Genomic DNA, 25,713 nt, shown 5'->3' with positions numbered 1-25,713 from the left:
TATATTCTAAGACAGTTATAACCACATCACAGGAAAAACAGAAGGGGTGAATTTATTATTCTCAAGGAATGCATCACGGACATTTTAGTTTCAGCTAGAAGCATTCAGTTAATGCATTTTTCTCTTCTTTTAAAAAAAATTATGAAAACCGACTTAGAAAAACTTGCAGGGTGCCTTTCTGCAAAGACTTTCTAAAAATAATTTTATAGCCTTTTTAAAACACCATCCTAGCATGTGTTTCTGTGTATGTGCTTGTGTAGTGTTGTGCATTTTGTAAACATGCATTGTCTGCCAGTATAAATTTACCTTGAGGGTACATTTATTCTATAAATGGCGGCGAGTACAAGAAAGTCTTTTGACGGAAAATTACGCAGTTTCTAGCAGAACTATTTACTGGAGTACAAAGTTAGAGGAACAGGTCTGAATGCTGTAGTAGCCAAATTTAGGTTTTACTCACATTTAGTTGGCAATAAAAAAGGCCTGAAACTCTCAAAAGTTAATAAATGTGAAATAAAAAAAGGCATCAGGAAGACATTACAAGGCTCAAATAACTGTACTATAAGCTGACTCACCTGGCTGCAGCAGGAATTCTTGGTGTGTAGGGATTCAAATTAATGGAACTTTGGATGAATAAGAAAGTCTGCTTATCATTTCCCTCAGACACAATGCTGATTAGAAGACTGCAGCAGAACCATAAAGTGCTATAAAATTACTTAAAGGTCATCGCATGTTGTAATAAACTGTAACCTAATTTATTTTTTCTTTAATGCTGACATGAATCTGCTGAAACTAAAAAAGCAGGTAGCTTTCTCAATTAATGTCAAAATGTTCCATTTTATTTTATAGGTTGTTTTACCCATTCTAAGTTGAAATGATGCTTTATTATGGTATCATTTTATGAGCCCAAAGAGACATTTTGACATTTAGCATAATCTTCCAGAAAATCAGTAGAGAAATGGTTACAAAAGGTGTACTGAAACAAAATGTGAGAAAGATTACATTATAAATAGGAGTGGTGAATAAAGTATTGTTTTTTCCCCACTTCAGATGTGGGGGCTGTATTTCCCCCACTTTCTCTGTACTCTTCAGCACTGTCTATGAAATAAAAGGCAAGCAACTTGCAAGAGACCTTTGAAAAGCAATAAAAATCCTTCTTCAGACTTCATTTTTGTCTCGTTATTTTACCTGTAACCATTTCATGACAGTCTAGTGTAGAGGTATTATGGATTTCAACTGCAATTTCTGGGCAGTCTCTGCTCATTGCTGGAGCACTGTGGGCGAAGAGATGAGACATAAAGGGTTGAATAGTCTCATTTAAAGAGCCTCTCTGTGACTAGGCACTCAAGCACCCCAATTCACGCCACCACCATGCAAGGGCGGGAGAATGCTGGCAGCCCCTCTCCCTCCGCTGGCCTTTGTCCCCCGCCTCTCTGCTGCTTCCCCACTCAGCCATAATTCATTGCCGTGGCTCAGGGGCAGAGATGCAGAGCAGAGGTGACTGACATACTCTGCTTTGGCTCTTTCAAGGACATGGCCACACGGTGCTCCCCCGCTGGCCGCTTCCCTGGCTCAGAGCCACGGCCGCCAGCATGCTGGCCACATGCCCTGCATGTCTCTGAAGCCAAAGGGTGTTTAAAAATACCCCATAAGGTTCATTGAAGCCTGGTGCTTTAGGGACTGGCACAAAATCAGTCCTTCCTAATTAAAAGTTTTAATTTACTTTTGAGCCACCCTTAGGTCCCCAGAACAATCCCGGCTTACTCTATGTGTCTTCAGAAGGACATTTCTCATTTTCCTGCGCCCACTAGAGACCTAGGAGCTGGAAGTGACACTGGGAAAATGCTTTCTTCTGGAGGTAGAGGCTGGAGGAGTGGAAGACAGGGGCAATGGTCTGGAAAGCTCCCCAGGAATCAGGGCTGAGCCCAGATGGGTCTCACTGTCCTTGGATCTTCTCTCTTCATTGGCAAGGGAAGTGGGAGGTTGTACTTCACTAAGTATTAATCACTAAATGCTGACATCATGTCAGGGATTTCTCTGTTTTAACAGCAACTGTTTCCAGGGACTCAGTGGCAGCTCACACTGCCTAAGACCGAGCAGTGGCTCCTGTTTGCCAATGGACATCAAATGTTTTAAGGCACGGGATATGTGTGTGGAGCCAGCAGCCCAGAAGGGCGAGGGGAGAGGTGTAAGGAAAGGCCATTGCCGGTCCTGCCCAGGGCACCATGAACATCTGCTCAGTGCCAGAGGTGCCCTGTGTCTGGGGTTGGGAAGAGCTGGGGAGAGCAAGCCATGGAGGGCTGGACATTCAGGAGGACACTGTGAACACAAAATTCAATCCCTACACAGCTGACATGTTGTCTGGGATCCACAAATAAACTGTGTTGGGCAGTGTTCAAAAAGGGACCAAGACCTACAGTGTGTGTGGTGAGTGGCCAAGGACAGCCACTCAGAAAGTCCCCCACCAGGGAGGAGGTGTGGAGCTCACACCCAGAGCCATTCCACTCTTTTCTTGCTCTAGGAAGGGGCAAGTGGAGACAGTACCACCCCCCTTCTGCACTCACTTCGGAGATCTGCACCTCAAGTCAGTCAGGCAGGGGAAAAAATCTTCACCAATCTCAGCACCACAGGAAGGTTGTTTGACTGCTGGGGGCTTGGAGAGGGGTGTGGTTGATCACCATCATCTCCCCCTGCCAGGTACATGCTATTCAGGGTTTGGCATGGCGAGAGCACCCGGTCCCTGCGCGCTTGTCAAACTGCCAGCAGCAATTTTCTTTGGGAATTTAAACACTGGCAAGTGATACAGAGGACAGTGAAACAACCATTTTGGACAAATAAACTTTCTGCTGAGTGAATTACCTTTGGTTTTCCTGTAAACCTCAGGTATTTTCTGCTCTGGTGATGCTTAGTGGAAAGGCATGAAAATGCACTGATGGAACAAAAGGAGGGGAGAAAAAAATGGAGAAATGAGAAAAAAAGAAGAAGGTGTGGGTGTTGCACAGTTAAAGGCAAATGTTAGAAGAGAGGGCATATAATTGAGGTATAAGGCTGGAATCCCCATTGATCCAACGAGCCTCACAAGCTGCTTTCTCACCATGTGTTAAAGCACCAGATCCCTTCCCCAGCACACCCTGTAAAGCACAGCCTGCCGTTTTCATCCCAAATGATACGCTTGCAACACCTCCAGTCGGCCTCATTAGCAGGGAGCTGCGAGCATGTGCAGACGTGTTGCATCGAGCTTGCATTTCACAGGCACATTTTTAACGTCCTTGCTATGACTGCAGCTGCAATTCCCAAAGATGACACCAACCCCAAGTGACCACAACTTTCTGTCTGCCCAAGGGAGGGGACAGCAGCCACAGATCAGACAGGGCATGGGGGATTTCTGCTTTTCTGTGTTAATAAGAAGGCAGTATCTGAAGTGCCACATTTGTAAAGATCACGGTGTTCAGTTTTCCTCCAGCCCTGATGCTGAACTGATCAATACTAAATCTAAATTATAACCATGGCCCCTGTGAAGCTTGCAAATGTTATGTCAACATGTCTTAATAGCTTTGGCTTCCTGAGCAACCTTATTAGCTGCAACCTTCTCTACGTCTGCTATTCTCTTAGCTACTTCCAGCTATGGAGCCCCATCTCTAACAATGCTGACCACTTCTTCCATCCTTCTTTCTCTCTTCTGCCAATGGCAGCTTCTGTCCTGTTGGTTCCTGTCATGTGAGGGCTCTCTGACAAGGACATGCAAGAAAAAGAGAAGAAGAGGGAAGAAAACAAAATTAATTCCCCGCCTATTCTCCCCCTCCCCGCAACTGATGAACCAAAGAAGGAAATAATTGCTACTTTCTTTTAATAACACCACGTTTACAGAAATTTCCATAAAGATGATTCAAAAAGGAATGCATGGATTTCTTCTCTGTGGGGTGTCAAAAACGGTTTGCATTGTTCTGTAATGTGATGTTATTAGTGCTCCATCTAATTTATATTTGCATTTCCCTGTCTCCAGGGCAAATTTTTACAACTCACTGGCAAAGTACTAAATGAAGAAGTGCTGCAGCGCTAAAGAACATTTCCTAGCAAGCTTTCAAGCCATTCATTAATTGCCAAGGGGCCAAACCTGAAAGGTGTTGAAGGATTCCAAAGAAAGCCTGAGTATTCTCCATCCTCATGCGGTTGCAGAGCACACAGCACTGCAGAAGTGTTTGGTCATTATGGCTGTAACATGGGAAGTGGAAATGAACAGACTCTGTGTCTGTAGCCTGAATTTGTTGTAAATGGGAAGGATTGCCTCCCCACTTACCACTGGAAAAGAAGTTGAAAGTGGAACAGAGGCAGGTGAAAGATGAGTGACAGCTGGAAAATCACCATTTTTCTGAGGTGTCTCACTGCCAGGGCATGTGTCACATCCACATGTATGGCGGGATAGTTTAAGCAAACAAGCTTTCATTAATTGAATACTTACAAACTCTAGACTATACAAATACTGATTGTAGGAGAGTCTCTCCTGCCTGTTACTGTGTAGACACAGGGTCTCTATCCCAATGGAACAATACAGGGAAGATAGGAAATAATATTAATGTTATTAATGAATTATTCTGAAGTAGCTGTTAACTCTCATTTATGTGCACTGGGAAACAGATGCCAAGAGATATAAATGACTTGCTCAAAAGTCAGATGGGAAGTGAGTGGCAGTGGGGAGGAGGACATGAATCCCATGAATCTCAGTCACATTCTTTATGCTCATACCATTTTCCTCTTTTCTGATATCTTCTATATTAAAAGTATAAATATCTGTACATGAAATATGCCTACATAAATTAAACACCACCAAGTGGATTCCTAATTCTGAGAGTAAGTGTGTGGCATTTCAAGAATTTTCCCAGCAGCTCAGGTCAAGCTAATTTGGGTTTAACAACAAAAGCTGCAGACACGCCTGAACAGTCACTAAGGGACAATGGTTACTTTCTTCTTCCAGGAAAGAGCTCAGGCTTCACAGCCTGTGGAAGAAAAAAATGTACTAAAAATCACCAGGGTTGGGAGAGAAAGAAACATAATGTGAGGTTTCTGCTGTAAATACCTGATCAAAAGGCAAGAAAAGAAGAAAGCAGCAGCTTCCTAACCTTTCTGGGCAGCAGAAAATTGTGATGATTTCTGTGTCTGTGATGCCAAGGTGGCTGCTCTGCTTTCTAACAAGAGAGTATTATAGTCCAATTAAAACAGAATAAGCTTGTTCCTCCTGTTCTTTAATGTCAATAACTCAAGACTGCAGTTTATGGCAAACTCCATTCACATAATGGGGAAGCTGCACCTGCTTAAACATCAGGTCTTAATTTAGATAAAAGTCTTTATGGATGCACCTCAGATTTTGTTTCATTAAGATGACTTTACATGCTTCACTGGGTGCTAACCTTTCAGATATACTTGCAAAGCAGAAAAATGTAATATTTCAAGACTTAACCGTGTGTCTTACTTAGCAACTCAAACTTTATGTTCCAGTATTTTAAGAAAACTCTTAATTAATTCAAGGTAAGGAACCAGAATCACATATTTTTTTCTTAATAGGGATTCAAAGAATCTATCCACCTGTTCAAAATAAGGATGAGCCAAAATTTCATGTTGGAGTAACTATTATGTCTGTCAAAGAAACAACTTTTCCTCTACTCCCCCCTTTATTTGGCCCATCCTTCCTGTTCTGAAGATATAATCTGTAGAACAAGTCTTCAGCAAATCCAGCAAGTATCATTTGCAAAAATCTCACCAAGTTAAAAACAGAAACCGATTTCCAGTTCAGCAGCTTGAAGTTTAGGTCAGAGGTGAAGCAATGCAGACACCTGTGTTTATAAGTATTATTGAGCTCTAAGACATAGTGAAAATTGTATTTTAAAATTGAGATAAACAGTGGCCAAAGGAATGTCCTGTTATGTAACTGTTTGGACTCCAAAAATAAGGATAATGGCTTTCACAATGGAAAAGAACATCCATCTCAGGGCTGGCCTCTCCCTTTGTTTGCTCTTTCATAGATCCACTCCTCTCTGTTCCTCTGGCTTTGGTAGTCAGCAGGCAATTTTCTCTTTGGCAGGAGGGTTTCTGCAGGCTGGTGACAAAGATCTTACCACTCACAAGAGTGAGATTCTCCATAAGGAAGAAAAACCTTATACAGCATCCTCATAAACAATGTTTCTGTATACTGGGGTCCTAAGGGCAATGAGATTGGTTGGGGACCATATAAAGCCTGTAATATTTAGGACCAAGTCCCTGAGTTAATAATTTAATAGCTGGGCCATGTTTTCAAGAGGAAGACTAGAAACTCACAGTAAAACATGGAAACTGACCTTCAGCTCAACATTTACAACCTGGGTATCTGGAGGCTTTGATTATGACTTTCAGTAGACCCAAAGTCTGGCTCTGCATGAAGGGTGCCTAAATAAATCCCTGAAGATCATGCACATAGCAAGACAAAGGACCATGTGTCCTTTTTTTGGTTCACCTCCCTGGCTGCATATATGTGTCTCCATGCTCTTTAAGGACTTTCTTTTCTTGAATATTTGCTCCAGACATACTCCTGCAGTTCTGCCCCAGAGAAGGCCCTCACCACGGTCTATGGATTTTGCTAAGCTGATCAAACAGACACCACACAAAGAATTTTTTCTGGCTGAGTCATGAGCAGAGGTTTCCATGCCTTTGCTCTGCCTCAATGCAGTATCTGCTAACTTAGTTTGGACCAGATTAGTGGCACCTGGAGTTAATGCTGCACTCAGAGAGAGAAAAATCCACTGATGTAATGCTTTCAGCTGCATAGGAAGAAGGAACTGGTGTCTGGCAATGATACCAATGCCCCACAGCCACTGCTTCAGTGGCTGACCAGGGCCATGGACATCTGGGACACAGTAGATGGGTCAGAGCAGTATTTGTTACAGCAATTCTGCCTTAAAAGTGCCTGAATTTTCACACAGGTTAGAAAGGGGTGAGCAAACATTTGCAAATGAATCCCCTACAGTCCCTAGTCTAGACAAAGCCAGTGAATGGGTGTTTAAGTTGGATTTGGAGGATCTGGCAACCGGCCAGGCCGCTTCTTCCCTATTTGTAGCAAAGTGTTAAAAACAGGATAAGGTCCAGAAGGCTCAGATCTGCCCTTCAAAAAAATCCGTATAATTGAGGAATTTCTCTCACTGACACGTTTCTATTTCTGTTGTCAAAAGGAAAGAAAAACTAATAATGCTGGGGTTTAATAACAGAATATCCCTGACATACAGAAGGTCTTTAGATTTTGATTGGGAGATTACAAGGTAGGCTGCTGTTACCTGTGCGTAGTAAATGGTGCACAGTGAAATCATAACTGAAGGGCTGAGGTGCAGGTCAGACATGCCACAAACAAAAAAATAAAAGAGCGAGAGAGCTATAATATCTTTCATTTCTCTTTCACCCTGCAGGGTTTTAGGAACAGTAATAAGTAAATAGGTTTACAGCTGTCCACACATGAGGGGTTTTTGATCACCAATATGGCTATATTTTTCAGACATGATAAGTTCAGGACCAGGGTTTTTTAATGATCAGAACTGGTCCAAATCTCAGCCTTAGTACCACAACAGAAGTTCATGATTACCCTCTAAAACACCAACAAGAATGAAAGTGGTAAAATACCCATTATAGGATCTGATTTACTGCTTTGCATCCTTATTATTGGTGGCAATCAAAAACAAACAAATAAAAAATACTCATCTTAAGATGGAAGCTCAGTGCTATAAATAACAATTCCCTGCAAGACTTTTGAAAGATATGCATTCAGTTTACTTAAAAAAACCCCATATTTTTCTTTCTGTCACCAGAATAGAGACAATATAACTACACATGAGCACACTGCATTCTGACTCAAATACTTCCCTGGAGAATTTTCAGTTAAGTTTTTATTTTACAGTTTTTATAGTCAGCGATGATACTTACAGCACAGAAATAACACAGTTTAATTTGAAGTTATAAGGCTAAATCTCCACTCTTGATCAAAAAAAATCCTGAATTGACTTTAAAAATGAGCGAATTCATGTGGCATTTACGGTGCAGGAATATGTAGGGAGTGTTTGGATGTCATTTTCATAAGGACACTTCTTATAGTAACTGAAGCTGCTATAAATTGAATTATGGAATATGAAAGTCCTTAAGGTTTATGGTAGAGTTTGTGACTGCTGAAATGAAGACAAAGAACTTGAGATAGCAGGTGTGTCAGCAGCACAGAGGCTAAGTATGATTCATTTTGTTGTAAAATTAAAATACAGTCTTTTTTGCAAATATTTGAATTCCATTGTAGGTGAATAAATACTGGTTTTCTATTAATTCATACTGAAAAAGATGCCTCTTTGTCTCTTTGATGTTGAATAGACTATATTGCACTATAAAGTTTTAGTGCTGTTATTTCTTTTAGCACTAATACTTTTACAGTTTCACAGCTATTACACTGCCATGCTCCTTGGACTTGAAAATATGCTCTGTGCACTGATCCCCCAGAATCTGTTTATGCATTTCACTCTCCTGAGTTTGTTCATTAGAGCAGTAATTACTTGCAGGAGCAGAGCTTGCCTTTTCAGGTCCTAAAACATGCAACTCTACTCTAATTAGGTTCTTTGAAGCCACCACATCCTGTAAATAATTCAAACATATCTGATTCATGCAAACACATCCAAATGACCTGTAAATATAATTTCGTATGCAACAGATATTGGGATACCAATTCTGAGATTTCTGCCTCTTCTGAAGTGCTGGAGAAACAACAGGGACTGCTGTTGTACTGGGATCTTTTGGGGTCGAGAAGCGCCCCGGTGTCCCAGGCTCCTCCATGCCAGCGCCAGACAGGATCCAGCTTTAGCTTCAGCAGGGAGACAACAACTTGATAGTCACAGAATCCCACCATCACACAAGAAGCTGAATAGGAAGTGATCCACCAGGGTCACGGAGTGCAGCTCCTGGCCCTGCTCAGGACCATCCCCAGGAGTCACACACCCTGTGCCTGAGAGCCCTGTCCAAACACCTCTTGAGCTCTGTCAGGCTGGTGCTGTGACCATTTCCACGGGTCCTTCTGGGAGAAGAACCTTTTTCTAATACCCAACCTGAACCTCCTCTAAAGCAAATTCAGGCCATTCCCTCAGGTCCTGTCCCTGCCCACCGCAGAGAAGAGAGCAGTGCCTGCACCTTCCCTCCCCCTCATGAGGAAGCTGCAGGCTGCCATGAGGCCTCCCCTCAGTCTCCCCATGGGCTGAACAGGCCTCGGCTGCTTCTCATGCAGCTTCCCCTCACGGCCCTTCACCATCCTAGTGGTCCTCCTTTGGATGCTTTCTGACACTTTGGAGTCTGTTTTATGTTGTGGCACCCAAGGCTGCCCCCAGCCCTCGAGGTGAGGCCAGCAGTGCACAGCAGAGGGGACAATCCCCTCCCTTGCCCAGCTGGCCATGCTGTGCCTGATGCCCCCCAGGACAGGGTTGGCTCTCCTGGCTCCCAGGGCGCTGCTGGCTCATGTTCAACTTGTCATCAACCAGGAGCACCAGGTCCCTTTCCATGGCACTGCTTTCCAGTCCCTCATTCCCCAGTCTGCGTGTGCCACACCAACAGGGCTGTCCCACCCCAGGTGCAGAATTTGGCATTTTCCCGTGTTGAATTTCCTATGGTTGGTGACTGCCCATCCCTTTAATTTGCTGAGGTCTGTCTGCAGGGCCTCTCTGACTTCTGTCCGGGCCGGCTGTTGTTTGTCTCTGCCCAGACAAGGGTGAGATGGGTTCAAAGGACGAGGCTGGACTCTCAGGTTCAGTCTTCAAGGTTGTTTATTATTTTGTATCTACAAAGTTTTCCTTTCTGCCCAGCCGGGGTCTGACCAGCAAGGCAGCCACATGCACTCTGACTGCCCACAGGGCGGTCGCATCTTTTTATAACAAAGACTACGTAAACTATATTTATCTTTTGTCTCCAATACTTATCATTTTTATTACTAAGTGTACCTTTACTAAGAACCTATCAAAAATACCTACGTCACACAGAAAATGGAAGACATGAAGAAGGAAGAAGAGCCACGTGGCAGGCCCTAACTCCCTCCATCTTGTTTTCCCAACCCCCCAGTACCAAAATCTTAAAATCTGTGCTTTGACCTGTAATTGTGCTATTTCTATATCCTTTAAACCCCAGTGATTCTCATATCCCCATATACAGGTGGTACATCTCTCGAAGGGTCAAAGTTGAGCCACCAGGTACTTTTGGCAACCTTCCAAGGCTCCCGAGCCCCCCAAGGGTTCTCTGGGCAGCTCTGGGCGTCAGGAGAGGTGCGCCGAGTTCCCACAACTTCAAGAGAGTCAAAAGCTCCTCCCAGTTTTGTATTATCTGCAAACTTGCTTAGTATCCTGTGTCCTAGTAATTCACTAGCATGGATGCATTTGTCAAGCAAGAAGCTTAGCGGAAGATTTGCAAAAGCCTTTGAGATCTGTGGGGGATAAGGAGAGGAACAAACTTTGGACGCTTGAAAAGGTGAGGTCAAGGCAAGTGTCAGCTGAATGATAAATATGATGACTGATACTGCATTTAGTTACCACAGGAAGAAGTACTTTTGAAATAAAATTGGAGACATATTTAATGTTGGTGAATGCAGTGCCTCTGAAAGACACCACAATGGAAACTCTAACTTCTCCCCCACCCCTGAACAAATGCACCAAAGGTAGCAGTAAAATACAGCAGAAGTGGCAGCCAGACCAACCCAGCAGTGTGCTGCCCACTGACCCTGAAGCCACTTCAAAGCCATAAAAGTTGCTCGCTTCTATGGCCCACCTAATCTCTGACCTGTCTATTTAAAAGGTGCTATTGAATATTAAAGTAGTGTTTTGTTGTTGCTGTTGTGGGTTCTCTCTGTTCTCCTCCCCTCCCCCCCACCCTGCTCCTTTTTTTCCTTCTCTTTCCTTCAAGCCGATTCCTGCGCTGGTATGAGGCAAGCCATCACATTTCTCACATAGCACTAAAATATTCACGAAAAACAATTGGTTGTTAACATCAATTTGGGCTACAGTTGAACACCCAAACATGAACACCACCTGCTTGTCTTTCATGTTAAGGGGACTACTCATGAGCTTCCAGCTATAAGTTTTTAACACTTGCAGTGGATCAGTTCCACTGAAGTGGAAGATCTTAAAGGTCTGCCTTAAAGATCTTGATTCACAAATGTCTGTTCTACTTGCTTAATTAATGTTAAACAACAGCTCCTTGAGAAGGCAAGAAAGTCCAAGCAGGGGAGATGTCTTCTAGATACTGAAAGGGAGTATAGAAAAGTATAAAAAACATATAGTGAAGCAGAAGTTACAGAAATTATGATACATTGTTCATAATGACTAGAGAAATGTGATAGCTTAATATACCTTATGAAAATGCTTAAAAATTAGATAGACTACTTGCATTAAAATTACAGCTTGATTTTTAATTCCATTGACACAGTTTTATTATTTAGACATTTCTAAGTCTTTACCTCAGAAATATTTTGTAGTCATGTCTTCTGAAACCACACTGAAGCCATTGCAGGGTTGGTGCTGATACTTTTTAACTCAACAGTAGGGATCTCAACAGTAGTAGACTGTGAGCATGTTTGGATATACTTTACATAACCAAAGTTTAAGGGAGTACAATTGCACAAATCAGTAGAGTTTTCATTAAAAAGATAAACCTAACAGGACAAAAAAATATTTGGTGCTTAGATTTTGAAGAACAGATAAAATGTTCCTGTACATCCTATAAGGACCCTTCTGATTTTTTTCTGTGACCTCTTTTCAAGCTCTAGCCAAGTTGCCATGTGACAGTCTCTATGAGCTTGAGGATAGACAAAAAGTGCCCAGTAAGAGCTACCTATCACTCAAATGCACAAGAGCTCTGAAATGCATTTATCAATCTTGTTTTTAATAACTCAAAGCCAATCTACTTTGTTCCACTTCCCTATGAAAATGGCAGCTGAAGCACACAACTATATGAGAAGTTCTTACTACGGGCTTCATCTACAAAATCACAGGGCAGATGGGACACATGACATTTTGTTCCTTCCAATTGTATCCTAAAGCTCTCCTTTCACTCAGTCCAACCTGCATGCACGTGCCCACATCTGTGACCTTGGGAATAGCCGGGGAATTTGCCACTGTGTGTGTGTGCTTTCACTTCTGCTGTGCTGTGGGACTGGATGCTGCTGTGTGCACCAGCAATCCTCATTACAAGGAGGGGATGAGAAAGCTCTTACAAACCTACTAGGGGGGGATGAGAAAGCTTTTACAAAGGGCTATGAAGTTATTGTGGGGTTGGATCCCATAACCTTGAAGGTAGGGGCTTTCCCTGCTCCACTGCCAGAAAGACACTGGTTGGCACGATTAGTAATCTACAGAAAGGCTGCAGTAGAATTAATTGGTCTAAACATAATATCTTAGAAACCCTGAAGTTGTCCGTTTAAAATCAGCTGTATTTAAGGAATTGGTGAAATACAAATTATTTTAAAATGAAGCTGACCTATAACTGCGGTATTCCACTTTGCCATTATCTCTTAAAGAAATAAAACCCCCAAGTACATAGCTTTGTAAAATAGCGGGAACTTAGAATCTGATAAATTATTAAAAACTGCTAAAGAGATAATGAAAAGCAATACATGAGTAATCTATATTTCAAAAGCCAAAACACAGCCGTGCTGTATTTCTTACAATTAGTTTTGCTGTCATGCTCATCCTGTGCAGAACTTGGGAGATCCACTGTAGCAGCGAACTTTCCAAGCACGTATTCTACAAAAGGCCATCTCATTACGCAGCCAATTAAAACGATTTGTTTGTTCATGATGGAATCTAATGTAGGGATTTGTTTTCTTCCAATAGATACCTTCTGCTAAGAAGCCAATTTGGCACAACTTTATAATTGTGCTAGTTCCACTGGGAGCTACAAAGAAGTTTGTGAAGCTGATAATTCTTTAGTGCAAATGAACGAACAATAAAGACAAGACACTTATGAAATTTTCCACAGTGAAAATTCAGAAACATTGCAGCATCCAAAGAAAATGCTGGAGATTAAAAACCGTAGGACTGTGTTATATTATCATCTTTATTGTATTACTGATGTTATAACATTTATGATATTATTATATTAACATATATATTATATGATCAGCTTTATTGTTGATGCATCAATGAAGTCTTATTCTTGAAGATTTTAAGACCAGCAAATTGATATTGCAAAACCTTGTTCTTTCCCAAGGAAGATACCAAAGATACTGTAAAAGTTGTCACAGTGACAAAGTTTTGTGCTCTGTTTCTCAAATAAACACATTAACCATCAGGGCCAACCTGGGCATAAAACTCAGTAACTCATATAAACACATTTTAAAATTGCAAAGAGAAACCTGTAGAGCCTTATAGTCTTTGTTGTAATGAATGTAAATAAAATTTTTCTCTGAGGCACTCTGAGCAATATGCACCCCACACAGTGTAACCTGTTCATCAAAACTACAGTAGGTACAAACCCACAGATTTAAGCATGAGGCACGGAAGGAACAAGAGGAAAGAGGCTGCAGTTTTCTAAAAATTAATCTGAAACTGAACCAGGCACATTTTCTGAGAAAAAAATAAGGGTTTCTATAGCTCACAGTGGAGTTGACTTTGGCGTGGAAGCTTAGCTGGTGTCATTGCTGCAATAGAAGCAGCAGCAATGAAACATGGAACACTCAGGTATTTTTTGGCTCCAAAACTTGTTTTTCCTTTTCTAATTTGGCAGGGGGGAAGCAGTAGAATGAGGACCATCGATATGATCAGGGACAGACCTGATTGCCCAAAGCTGGTGGAGAGATTGATAGTCCTTGTTGCAGACCACATAATCCTTGAGGAAATGCTGAGAAAGCCTGACATGAAGAGCTTATCATCCTTCTGGGCATGAGCGACTCTGCAGCAGTACCAGCAAACTATGTTATGGATGATTCTCACGCTATCAAAGTGGTAAGAAAAGATGGATGCTGTTGGCAGTGATGGGGAGAGGGTGTGACCCCTGATGGTCCTTACATGTTGTATTTATGGGCATCCAGAGCCTCACACTCTTCTTTCCAGGGCAATTGGTATGTCAGGAGAGAGGAAAAAAAAATACTAGTACAGAAATACTACTACTGAAAAAATAAATACTAGTACTGTAAGTACTCCCTTTCATCTCTTCTCCTTAGGCCTGGGAATCCAGCCCAAAAATGAAGAGAGTGAAGGAGGTCTCTGACAGCTCTGGGGAAGAGCTGCTGCACACCTGGAAGCTAAGGAGAACTCCTAGGGTGAGACACAAGTTTCATCACAAGTGATTCTGTGGCCGAGGCCTCAGGGCTTTATCCACACTGCAGTATTAATCAGAGAATCATGTTTCCTTTTCTTGGAGGCAAAAGTTTGGTTTATATCATTAGAAGATTAAAATTAGAAACTAAAAATGTGGTGCATGCTCACATACATCCAAAGGTAGGAATTTTCCTCAGGGTATTTAAATTGCCTCAAGCAGATTTCCTTTTATGGCCACAAGAGTGTGGAACTATCATTTCCCTTACCTTGTGACTTTATCATCTTTCAAATTAGTGCAAAGTAGCAGTCAAGTGCCACAAACCCAGAAGTTTGTAACACTGCATTTTGGCTCAGTAACTCAGAAGAAAAGATGGTTTGTTACAATATTTGAGCTATTTTCCCTTGGACAATAAATGCTGGTTTGAAACATCATTATTATTCTTATTGTGGATAAAATTAGAATTTAAACTTGTAAAATATATGACAGAAGATGACAATATAATAAAATGAAGTTTTGGAGCTGATGAATAGTTTATACTGTGGATGCTAAAATAAGATAAAGAATGGAGTTAATGCTGAAAAAAATGAGCTGGATACATCTCATTAAGGGCTTACTGCTGTATTTGCATTTTTGTTTAATACTCAAATCCTGAAGCACTGCAAATGAGCTGTAACTTTGCAGTCTTTAAAAAATAAATAAAGATTAGATAAATGCAGATGCTATGCAAATAGTCAAGCAGCAGCAGGCTACTGGGCAGCCATTAATGAGTGCTGGGAAGTTACACAGGTGATCATGAAGACCTTTCCAGGAAGACTAAATGCCAAAGTGATGTGTAAGTTCCTTCTACTTCTTTCCTTGAATTTGTCATACAGGCTATTCAGAGGTAATCTGGAGTTATGCCTTGTTAGGTGGGGAAAGTTGATGTATCTGTAGGTGGGGAAATACATGTAGCAGTGCAGTCATGTACAGAAGAGACAAATAGCATAATTGCACAACGCCTGAATTACTGTGAAGGAAAAGAAACAACCTTTTCTGTTATTTCTAGTTCTTCTTCATTATCAAGTAACATATGAGTATCTCCTGGATTCACAATCATAACCAGACCTTCTAAAAATTACTTATGATCAATCAGATGGGACAGTTGCTCATTTACATCCAAGATTACAAAAGCATTTTAAAAATCTTTCTTTCACTATCCATTTATTTGTCTGCCCCACGTGTTCTTATTGGCTGTTCGTTATGAAAGAGATTTATGGTTTAAAACTCCTTCTTATTTATCCCCTTCGTTTTAATGAGTAACTATAAAATAAGCATCATTTTCCTAATGTGCATTTTGAGTGTCAGAAATAGGCAATTTAAATGTGAGGCTTCAAAGTGCTATTAATGCTGCAATTTAGTGACAAAATATCTCTGTTTTCAGTGCCTCTTGCCACTCTTTCTTCATTTCAGTGATTTATTGTATTATTTCTCAGCCTGTAATAGTTAGTGCCCTAAGTAGCTGGTTTATTTTTGTGTTTCTCTGCACATTGATACCCTTTGGCAATGGCTGGCTCTACCTTTCTTTGAAAGCCAGCCAAGAGGGATGCCACAGAAGCCCACATTGTGCCAGGCCCTTCGCGACACCTCTCTGGGATTGTCTCTCTTCAGTGGCTGTGGATGATCCTGAATACTAACTTGGAAAAGCTCAGCCTGCCACGAATGGCTCCGGCCTCGCCAGAGAGCACCAACCGCTGCTTTCTCCCCCTGATGACAAGGGGGGAAAGCTGTCACAATGACTAACATGGAAACCTAAGTAATGATAGAGATTAGAGGGTTTCTTGATGATTAGCTCAGCTTCATCTGTTCCAAAGCCTTTAGAGAGGATGAACTCTGTCTCAAGAAAGGCACTGTTGCTCAGTGAGTTTAGCAGCCTCTTTTCTCAACTACGCTACAGACACGAGTAAGTTCTTAGCACTCAGTGTGTGGCAGGCACAGTTTCAGGGTGCTGGATTTCATGCCTGCCTGTATGAGGAACAATGTAAATTATCCAGCAACCTGCTGCTATTTGAAGATATTGAAAGGGTTTTTTCCATTTTAAATGTGCACTCAAAATCCAGAAAGTGTACGGCTGTGCCTGCATTAGATATACACTTGTGCTGAAAATGTTTCCAGACAGCTTCATATAAACAGGTCTTTTGTGAAAATATATTGTGGTGCTCTGAAAGCTGCAAAAAGACAAATTGTGCTTGTCAAAGCCCTTCCACAGTCTTCTCTCTTCTCCTCCCAGACTTCAAAGCCTATAACACAGAATAGGTACCCTCATCATTTACAAACTGTGTATGATGCAGGGATGGCTTAGTGTCAGCGTTGGCATTTCAGGCTGAGGAAATAAACCTCAGAGTTGTGAGGTACCTGTCCTAGCATAGCACAGCAGATCTATCACAAAATTTCCTTGCTCTGTGCTCTAATCCAATATTGCTAATTGGCTGACCTAAATGCATTCCTGTGGTGGTGGTGTCTCCCAACAGCAAAATCAAGTAAACAGCAATATTTGCCACTGGAAAAAATATCTGTTGCCCCAGATTTGGTCCTGAATCTGACTCTTGTATCCCAGCAGATCACAAGCCCACTTTTGTTGAGATTTTATCCATTTGGCAGAAATGGTATGTCAGGAGAGATGAAAAAAAAAATACTAGTACAGAAATACTACTACTGAAAAAATAAATACTAGTATTGTAAGTACTGGTGGAGAGATTGATAGTCCTTGTTTGGGGGCAATGTTTGGGGGGAAAAGTACAGAGAAAGAATAGCCTCCTCCTCCATCTGGGTGTTTAAAAAAGCCTGAAGGGTTATTCCTAGAGAGGACAAAAACGTTCACTAATGATATAAAATAAAAAAAAGGAATGATATATTGTGATCAACAACTCATTTTGATGCCACAAGAGCAAATTTCCTTACAGCTTATTGAGAAGGTAATATCCCACCAATGTAGCAGAGGATGTGATGGGCTCATTTCTCATGGGTGGTGAGGGAGGTTGTTGCTGAACTAAGTTCCCTAAAGGGAAAATCAATGTTATTGCACCCAGAAAAAACATGTGCCACAATATTTGCAAAATCTAACCAGGCTTGTCAAATTTATTTCTACTTAGATGTATGTTTGTACAGTATTTAGCACTGGAACACATTTTTTAAAAAATTCTCAAGCTACTTCTTTTCCAGGAGTAGGAAGCCCTGCATCACTTCAGCTGGACCATCCCCAAAGCTAAAAAGCACTCTGAAGTCCAGGAGAGTCTGGTTGGATAGGAAAATTGTTAGTGTAGCTCGAAATTTGTTAGTGTGGACTATGATTGGGCAATGCCATGGAATGAGCCTTATGTAAATCTCCCAAAACTTCAAGATCCCGTGCAAAATTTGGATCGCCTGGCAGTTGAAGTACACTTGCCTTTTGTTCACTTTTTGAACTTTAAAGGACTGTTATGTGCCTGAAATTCTGCCCTTTTATACCCACCTGCTCTTCAGCCTTATGCCAGGTTTTACTGTGAGAAGGCTTAAGTTTGCATAGAGCCTGAAACAATAGCTTGACAAACATGCATTCTCCACCTGAAATAAAATAAGAAAAATACTGAAATTTTCTAAGAGAAGTATGAAATGTCACTTCACTGAATGAGCTCACCTGAAAGAACAGATCAACCATAAAATTGTTCTCTACATGCACCTGAATGCTCTTTGATTGCCACAGCCAGTCACCGACCATCACATTAGTCTTTGAAAGAGGAAACTGCAGACTGACTGTGGAGACTTGAGGACATTAGGCCAGCAGGGCTTGTAGACTCTCTGAAAGTTTCTCTCCTCGCTCCTACGGTGATTCACTGCTGAGCATTTTGCAGTTTAACTGGCCACAGAGAAGGCTGTCAACTATTTCCAAGTGCTAATCATCACACTTTTGTGGAGAATAAAAGAGGGACATAATAACGAGGAGTGCCTTAGAACAAGAAGATGAAGCTGGGCCATCTGAGAGCACCATTTCAGGCACACATACAAGATCTACAAACCCAGGGCTCCCAGTTCTTCAGGCTGGTCCTTCTGCATGGCAGGATTATCTTTTCATTTCTCATGTGAAACAGTCATTTATATTTACTTATTTGATTTGTGGGGTATGTCAGGAATTTTCTTATTCTGGCATTTTAATTTTCTCTGAAGAGACAGATTTGTCAAAGAAAAAGCTACAAAAATCATCCTCCTGTAGCAGTACCTCTCATGAAGGGAGCAGTCTTTTTCCCTTTGAGTGGAGTTTGCACAATGTTTTGTGAAGGGAAAGATCTGCCCATAACTCTGCCCATTTTATTCAAAATCCACATGGACTGTACAAAAAATATTTCATTTTTTTTACCACATTTTCACCATATTTTCCAATAGAAAAGGAAAATCTAGAAATAAATGTAGAATTATGTAGTTCAAGTTTATTAAGTCTACTTGACCCATATGTCATATAATGACATTTTAATTTTACTGCCTGACATTTAACAAATCCTTAGCAGTCCTGAAAAAGTTAATGATTGAAAAAGAAAAAAGAAATCTCTCTGTGGAGTTAACTAAAATACATGCAAATAAAATAAAATAATTAGCAGCATCTTTTGTTTTATCATATAAAATTGTTCACTATTATGATTTTTAATTGCATGTTCTGCATGTATTTATCCACAGCCTTTTGACTAATATCTTGCCCTATTTATTTAAAAAGTGATTGTTTCTTTAAATAGACAATAAGGAGAGGCCAATATAATAATAATGATAATAGTAATTTATAATATTCCTATCATGTATCAGACTTTTCCCTCCTTCACACTACTGACCTGGAGAGCTTCTACTACAGGAATGAAAATACTACGTTGCCTTTGCATATTTCCTACAATAGGATCATGTCCCTCCCAGCTATTTGCAAGAAGTCCTATAGGAACAATTATGAAATACTCTCATTCATTTGGCACAATGGCGTATGGAAATTTCCTGCAACACTAATTACTATGGTTGCAATCTTTAGCCAAAAATGTCAGTGTCTAGGATTTAATTAGGCTGCAGCAGGATTTTAAAACTGACCTTCTAGTTTAGTTAATTAATTTTCCAGTTCTTTTCTTTTTTCTTTCCTTTTTTTTTTCAGAGAATCCTGTCACATCGGTTTTTAAGCGATTTTAATTAAAAAGAAATCACTACTTCTAATGCCAGCCGAATGTCTAAAAGCAGTTGTTAAAACATTTTTAGCAAATAAAGCAATGAGGTCAAGTCCCTATTGCTTCAGCGTGCCCTGCTAGCCATTGCCCACGAGCACTAGGATTGCCACCCAGGTATTGGTGAAAGGCAGTTTGCAAAGTGTAAAAGTGTAATGAAGTTCTTCCCCAATTAACTATTCTTCCCCATGCTTGCATCAGCACTCTCTGCTGATTGTGATTTCTTTACAGAAGTCTTTTACAGTATTAATTAGAGTCCTGTTTGAATAAAAATACAGAAACCAACACACTGAAAGTCTTGGAAAGATTGAATTGCTCCAAAATCTCCAATGAGCGTCTGCGGCTGGCTTCTCATTTGAACCAGAAATCTTGATATAAATTCAGTTTCGGAGTTATAAAGACAGAACTGCAAAAAAGAATTTTTTTTTGTTCAGTTTTATCTTGACATGAGCCAAAATATGCCTTTTATTCTATCCCCTTTCTTTGTGACAGTTACTCTGCTGAGAAGTTACACATTACTCTTTCCTGTGGAGAAAATTAAAAACAAGCTATCTGGCAGTCCCAGCTCTGCAGCCCATTCCAGCTACTGAACTGTGTCATACTGTTTTAAAAGAAGAACTATAGTACATCCCCTGAAATGGAAGCAGCTGTGGCTTTTTAGGTGCCGAGGAATCAATAAAAGGATGAAAAAGTACATGGACGTGCCTGAGACTGCTCTTGACACCTGCACCCAGACACAATTACCAGCTACAGGGTACTATAATGTAGGGGCTTTACAGCTAGGATTTAATCACCAGGAGCATGCATGTTGCCAGCTAAACCATGCAAACGTCCAGGAACTGCTTTTTTTGCAAACTGTGGGAAACTTTAATCTCTATGGCAATACTTGTGATGGATTTCTAGTCATAGGTCCACCCTGTTTCCCCCATATCCTGGATGAGACAAAGGAATTAAAACACAAGTAGAAGAATGTCATCTTGTTATAGAATCATCAGCTTGCCAAAAAGTCACAGTGATACATAATCCCAGAGCTATCACCTGGGATAACTCATCGAGCCACTAGGAAGGGCAATAGCTATATCCATGTATCTCTGCAGCTCAGTCTGCCTGTATCTGTCATCTTTCCATTGCAGACAAATGCTTCCCTTGCAACCACAAAATGCTGCTACACTTTGGAAGCAGAAGAAATGAGACTCCATTCTTTAAAGGAGACCAGGTTTTGGATAAATAGAGAGGAAAAAACAGAGTTAGAAAAGATGCAAGATTTGAAAGATACGAGAAAAGAAAATATCAGAGAAAAAAATTTCAGGGAATATTCCAGGTGAAATCTCAGAAGAAAATATCAGGAGGACCGGAACATCTCTCCTGTAAAAAGGGTGAGAGTCGGGGTTGTTCAGCCTGAAGAAAAGTAGATGCTGGGGACCTTGTTGCAGACGTTCAGTACAAAAAGACTTTTACTGAGTCCTGTTGGGACAGGACAAGAGATATTGGTTTTAAACTGCAAGAGATTGGATTTAGATTGGATATAAGGAAGAAATTCTTTACCATGAGGATGATGAGACTGGAACAAGTTGCCCAGAGAAGTTGTGGATTGTTCAAGGCCAGGGTGGACGGGGCTGTGAGCTATCTTCTCTAGTAGAAGCAGTCCCTTCTATAATGTCCCAAACCATTCTGTAATTCTCTGACCTGCCAGTGAGCAAGTCTGATGGTGAGCTGAGGGCCTGCTATCTTCAGTTTGTTTGCTCAGTAGATCATGGCTCATCAGTGGTGAATTATGAATACCATGTCAAGGCACTTTCCGTACAAAACCGCTCTCGAATATCATGAAACCTCCAGGATACAGGAATCTCTATCAGGTGTTCCATAATTTCGAGGAATGTGCTTTTGATGTTGCCCCATTATTCATTCATCAGAGGCAGCTCTCTAGCTCTCTTTACAAACTGCACATGCCTGTTCTCATTTCTCAGCAGTGAGCTTGCCTGAAGACACAAATTGTCATCAGATACATTTGTCCTCATGTTACTGGTCTTTTCCTGCATTACTGCGTGATACTAAGCTCCACTACAAGGGCTACCCAAAATAAGATGAGCTCTCTCTCCTATTTTAACTGGTTTAACTGTTGAACACATCCTCTTCAGAGAGCCAGAAAGGATTTGTTTAACAGGATGGCTGCATGGTTGCAGTGTTTGTTGGCTCTTCATCCTCAGCAGGGGAGGGTATTCCATTGCTCACAGATTTAACTGAATATTTTACAGGCAGCACCACTAAGTTAAAACCAAGTAATTTATTTCCCTTTTTAAAGAACAACCACAGGGAAATTATGGCCTTTCAGTTGTGTGGTTGACCATTTAACAGTTCAAAGCAAGTTCTGAATAACATCAAATACAGACTTTGCTTATTATTAAACAATAAATGAATGGGTGACTGTTTCTGTCTCAGAAACCATAGACAAGACTAGCAGTAATGACTTGTGAAATGAAATTAAACTTACAGGGAGCTGGGCTGAACACCTAATTTCTCCACTACCAATAGCAATTTTGATTTTCCATTGTACAGTGTATATTCCAAGGGTGGAATTTCATTTACCTGAACATATTTTGGACTCATGGAGTTAAAAAGCAAACAAGCAAAATAAATAAGCATCAGTGCATCTTTCATAACCTTTTTACTGTTAGAAGGTCCAAGGCTTTGAGGATTTGTCTGAAATCATTAGCTGATTTTCTCATTACCTTCACAGTGTGGAAGGAAAGTTCCCTCTGTACCAGCTTTGACTGTCTACAACTTTATCACTAAGGACCCAGTAGGCTTCCTGTACCCATAGTTGCATTGACTTTCACGTCCCTTCAATAGCTTAAGGTACTTTTCTGCCTTCAATAAAATCACTCCTTACCAATCAATAAAAAAACCCAGAGAATATGAATCTTTCAAAATCAATTAATATGTACAATAATCACACAAGTATGCTAGCGACAGCTGGAGTGTCAAGGCAAATCCCAGGACCAATGATCTCAAAGCCTCCAGAAACTAGCAGAAAATGATGTAGTTTTATTCACTTGTACTTTTGTGTGAGCCAGTGTCAAGGTTAGATGATGAGTGGGTGTATTAACTCCTCAGCCTGTTCCCTCAACTTTCACAAAACAAACTCCACTTAAATGTGAGGATTTTCAGTTAGATCAAAAAATTTCTACTGCTCACAACAACTTCTTCCACTAACCGGTCCTCTTCCCTCCACCCTCCAGCCCTGTTTTTCTCCCCTTGTAATGCAGATTTCTACTTACATTTTTACAGTCACAAAAATACATGGATTACATTTAACTACTTCAAACTGAACATACTACCCAGAAAATATACTGAAAAATCCTTTCTGGAGAAGGTGTAAGAAGATTTACATAAACAGCAGCCACTTCTCAGTTATCCATGTTGCTGTATGTTGTTGCCCAAAACTGTAATGGAATAAAAGCAAGGTCAGAAATGGAATAGGAGATATTAAAAATTAAAAAAAATTTAAAAGTACATCTATATTGGTATTTCAAAGCACCACATTAGAGCTCAGGTTTATCAGCAGGAAACTGAATGCACTGATAACAAACAGCACCTCTAGCCTGTCAGTCAAGAGTTCAGCCAGATCTTGTTTAGAAGTGTGTGCAGTTCTTAGGAGTCCTTTGGTGATAAAGTGAGCTTGGTTTAGCTCCCATTCCTTGTGTCCTTGGTCTCCAGGGAGAGTGATAAATGTCTGTGAAAGAAAACTTTCCAGAGTTAAAAACATCTGCCCTCTGATCGTTTTTCTAGACAACCAAGCCAGAGAAGCTATAAGTCAGATCAGTCTACAGAATAAATATGAATGTAATCAAAACATAAGAGAAAGGGAAACAATTTCAAGAAGTGATAAAAGGAAATTAAACTTTAGCATGAAGACTACTTTCTTTTTAATCCATATATGGCTGTCTCTGCCATTTCCATTGTTCTTTGGAGTTATGTCCTACATTATCAACCTCCTGTTTGTATCTTCCCCATTTTTGATTCTTGTTTTATGTTTTCCAGGAATTTTTAAGGTCTCCTCCAGTCTTTACAGACAGGAAAGACTGGAAAACTAGAGCCTTTAGTCAGCAGGAGAGAAGCATTTTCTGAATCGTTACAAATCCAAATATAACACAGCTTTTGCTCAGTGTTGGCCATATGCAGTTGTCTCATTACCTCAGGGCCTAATTCCCCTACTTGTTTTATTTTGTACAGGGTTCTGCACCCAAAAAAAAACCCCCCCAAAACCCCCCCCCCACAAGCCCAGGCAAAAGATAGGAGTGTGTCCACAGGGCTCTTATGTGACAGCCATGTTTGTCTCCCTATAATGTTGCAAGTCCTCTGTGAAAAGTGTCCCTAATTATTTCTTTAGTAGATTTTAGGACCAGAGAATGTCCTTATTAAAAGTTCCCAATTTCATACAAACTCAATTCTTAGGATATATTTTTATATATATATATTTGATGCATTTAATTTCTCCTTCAGAACTATGGAAAGAATAAACCTGAGTTAAGGATGCAGGCAAGTAAACCCTGAACATGAAAAACATTGAGGGGGTTTAAATCTCAAAGTACAAGTGCCTGCCAAAACAATACTAAAGACCTTTTTTAGGAAGAAGAAAACAAAGATGCATGCAGAGCTTCATTTGGCTCAGTTTGGTTTTCAGCTCACAGTTGCAGTTTACAGCCATATTACCATGCAGAGTGACAGACCTATGGACTGGATAAATAAGATTTGCAATTAAGTCCTCATTGGGAAAAAAAGCCAAAATTCACCAGAAGGACTCTGCAAAGAATTTCATCCCTTTTTTAACCAGTTCTAATAAATGAGGTGACAGATGGCCCCAGATCCAATACAAGGTTGCGCTGGCTCAGGGGGCTCTGCTTGTTCATGGGTAGCAGCTGAACTCCAGGACTGGGCTGCTCCCTAGGAGACACCATTTGTTTTAATGGGCAATGCTTCATATTTGTGTGTGTGTGCATGTTTGTGTCCCTTTTTTTTTTTGTGCCACATGCACACAATGGCTTGTAAATGATTCCTCACTAGGTTTCCTTTTTGTACCACTGGCAAAGATTTTGTCCTCCACCAGTTCTTAGGGGAAAAGGCTTGCACAGCTTTTCCATAATGACCTTCTTATCTGTGCAGCCAGCGGCAGCGCTGGCAATGGGGGAGATTGGGTTTTATAATTAAACTAGTGCTCCCTCTGTTGGCTGGATGTCAGGGCCCAGAAACAAGGACTTGCATAGCCACAAATTGCATTGATTGTGGGGGAAAAAATTTAAAAATTAGTATTCTGACTCTTTGCAAAATATAATTTCTCATTTTCGAGTGTGCATGCCAAACCTCTTTCCCCTCCCTTTGCGCTCACATCAGTCACAAATGATGTAGAGAGTCTGAAGTTTACCTGGCAAAGAGAAATAATTCAGAAGCAAAACTCAGCAACTAGCTGCAGTACTGTCTTTCAAGTAACTCCACAAGTGCCAAAGGATGTGGATGAATAATACATACAAATAAAGCTAAACACGAAGAAAAAAGAGCACCTCATTCAAGTTGTTTAAGACCTGCACATCAAAGCTGCATACCACTTTGTGAAAAATTATCTACAGTACAGTTTACGAAAAATTATCTACAGTCCACTTTGCTTATGTTTGTGGGTTCTCCTGTCCCAGTGGTTTCCCTCCATCATCACAGAAAAATAATGAAATTTTTACCAAATAACTAAATAACACACCCAGAAAGTAATGGGGGTGTTTTGGGTCCCTGCGTTTATCTCTCTCATATTGATGGAAGGGGAGTCAAAAGAGTGTAATGAAGTTTTGCCCTCTGTGTTCTACTATGACACAGTGACAGAGAGCCTCATTATTACCTTGTTCTGTTTACAAGGATGGGATTAGTCTTTTGAAAAAGTGCAATCAACCAGGCTTTCCACAGAATGCTGAATATCTTTACTAAATCACAAATCTTACATTTCAGAACTAATGCTGTTCTCCATTTTAAGAAAGCTTGTATGTATCAGCTTTTCAATTAATTACTTACCTGGTGCTCTGTTGCAAGATAAATACATTTGTGATTGTATCATTAGCAAACAATATTATCTTGTATGCAGCCCATTGGGTTGTCAAGCACTGCTTGCATTAGATGAGTCTCTCTGCTTTTTTGACACAGTGGAGTTTAGGATATTTTGAACTTCATAGGATGAACTGGAGGCAAG

This window comes from Fringilla coelebs, assembly GCF_963513975.1.
Source record: "Fringilla coelebs genome assembly, chromosome: 5".
NCBI lineage: Eukaryota > Metazoa > Chordata > Aves > Passeriformes > Fringillidae > Fringilla > Fringilla coelebs.
This window is presented reverse-complemented; position numbering follows the sequence as displayed.